Source organism: Haplochromis burtoni, unplaced genomic scaffold, assembly GCF_018398535.1.
Source record: "Haplochromis burtoni strain Fernald_Lab_line unplaced genomic scaffold, NCSU_Asbu1 Contig_38, whole genome shotgun sequence".
Lineage (NCBI taxonomy): Eukaryota > Metazoa > Chordata > Actinopteri > Cichliformes > Cichlidae > Haplochromis > Haplochromis burtoni.
In genome coordinates this window covers 83,264-85,874 of record NW_024582399.1, presented here as the reverse complement: position 1 = coordinate 85,874, position 2,611 = coordinate 83,264, and the positions used below count along the sequence as shown (strand labels likewise).

At 36.2% G+C, this 2,611-nt stretch overlaps 1 protein-coding gene across 3 annotated transcripts in view; it reads left to right on the top strand.

The window, feature by feature from the left end:
- Window positions 1-2,611, top strand: part of atm (ATM serine/threonine kinase) — a 37,534-nt gene that overhangs the window by 13,087 nt on the left and 21,836 nt on the right. The gene's annotated exons all lie outside the window — the stretch shown is intronic.

Genomic DNA, 2,611 nt, shown 5'->3' with positions numbered 1-2,611 from the left:
GCCTCCCGCCCGGCAGGCCCCCTGAACTCTTTTCTGGGCTCTTGGGCCGTCAGCCTCCGGGCCGCCCCCCTTGAACTTTGTGTGAACTGTTTTTCCTGGCCCCCTGTGCCTGTCGTGAGCCTGTGTGTTGTTATGTTGCTTTCCGGGCTCCGGTGTTTGCACTTTTTTTTGTTTCTGGCTCCTTGTTTGGTTTGTCTGGGTCGCGATCTACCGTTTACCTAGCTGTGTGTTCTGTCAGTCCTCCGGTTTAAGTTTATTTTGATTTTTTCCAGTTATGTTATATTTTGAGTATTACATTAAAGCTGTTTTGAGTTCATGACTGTCTCTGGAGTCTGCACCTTGGGTCCTATTCCTGTCTACACACAGCCGTCACTTAACACTGTCTTCCATGGATGTCCAGGTGTTTTCAGGTTGCTGAGTTCACCAGTGCTTTCTTTCTTTCTCAAGGTGTATCAAATGTAGATTTTGCTTCTCCTGATATTGTAGCAATTTCTCGGATGGGTTTTTTCTGTTTTTGCAGCGTAAGAAGAGCTGGTATCTCTTGTGAGTTCTAAATTAAGCACATACCAATAACCTTTTTGTCTTTGTTTTAATGTAAATGGGAGCAGGATTTGCAAAATGAGCATCGTGCTTTAGTCATTGCTGCTTGGGGTAAGGACAAGCTCACATATACCCTTATACATCAATATTTTCCCCTTTTGGTATACCAACATGGAAATAATAATCTGGACTAAGTGCTAAAATGCAACCGAACCTTGTTTAATAATTTGCTGGGTATGTGGTGGATGTCATGAGGCTAAAAGCCACTAAGTCCATGCCAGTGTTTCCTGAGAACATGTTATTTTTTTTAATCATATACTTGTTTTTGAAACCACGTGTTTCTGAAAGCAGAATCAGAGGTATAAGGCACATCTCTATCAGTTTACAGACAAGCCAACACCTGTTTCTGTAAATGTAGCAAGTAGATGCCATGACTAAGACTTTCTGTGTACTACTCAATATTTTTGTTTGACAAAAGGTAACAAAAATCTCAGTTATTTCAGACTACATCTGTTGATATTGAGGTTGGCTCTCATAACATCTGGTTTTCTGGTTTCCATAAGATTTCCTTAATTATAACCACAATTGTTTTCAACTTTTACTATTTTTTTAACCAAATCTAACAACCTTTATTGGAAGGAAAAGAATAACAAACAAACAAAAAGATTCATTCACTATTTTCAAACGTCTGCTGAGCATAGTCAACCAAGAAATGCAATATTTCTTTCATATATTTGCAAGAAACAACACTGACCATATATTTAAGAAAACTGCTGTGTTCTTAAAAAACTAAATTGTGCAAGCAGATTCACTTCCTCTGCAGGAACATTGCTGTGCTTATCAGTAGTGTTATATTTTGATATCATATCTGTTCATATCTGCCAGGGTGTCTCCAAACATCGTCATGTTAAATGATCTGGGTAGAACTTGAGTCTGCACAGACAAGTAAAATGTAATCAGGATATTCACTTTTCGCTGCAGACAGTTTTTCTATTTGTATTTTCAATTGCATTTTGATGCCAGGTCTCTCTTGGAAATGAGATTTTTAATCTCAATGAGATTTTTTTTACCTGGATAAATAAAGGATTAATAAATTGTGTGTATCCTGGTGAATTAATCTTTTAGATATTTAACTTTTATTCAATGAGAAGTTAATTAAGTTGATTTTTTATGTCACTGTAAAAACAAAAATCACTGGCAACCTTTCGGCATGTTGTCCTTACAGGTGCACCACAAATGACAGAGGCGATGGGCTAAGCTTGGGGCTGCTGATTAAAACCAAATAACAGAACTTTAATCTTTTGCTTTATGCTTACTGCAGTTTTATAATCAGCCTTTTTTCTGTTTTGTTTCCAGTTTTCAAGCTCCAGTTTAAAGTTTAGTTTTTTCTATTAGTGCATGTCTGAGGAGGCTGTCCCGTACACACGAGGGCTTGGCTACAGGGCAGCTCTTTGTGTGTTACTTCCCCTTACATTCTCTGTCTGCGGAGTTTATCAGAGAACACAAACCTGTACATCATTACATTCTGAGCTACAACCTCACTGCTTCACCTCCTGTGAGACACTCTCTAAAAAGTGAAAATGGGGAAAATTAATGGATGCATCAAGTGCATTTTTATTTTCTTCAATGTGCTGTTTATGGTAAGTCAAAACGTTCTTTCTAATTTAATTTTAAACTTTAAAAAATATTTTTGTGTTTTGTTCAGTTTTCCAGGACGATTTTACGTACGTTATGTTATAGAGTAGAACAGAATAGAGTTTATTTCAAATATGTAAATATAACTAAAATAACAAGAAAAAACTTTGTAAAAAACAAAAACAAACAAAGTAAAGCCATGAAGTTGCTGTGAATAGCTCCTATTCCTACATGCTAAAAAAAAAGGATGAACTAGGAAAAAATACCTTCAGCGTTAACTAAAATTGTTGTACTATACTAAAGAAAACAAAAACAAAATATGATCATCAAATTTGATCATATTAATGAAGACATGCTTCAATGTTCAAAATATTTTTCCAAAAAAGCAATCAGATACAAATGTGGTTAACTGCTCAGCTCAGTAATTTCCAGTAAA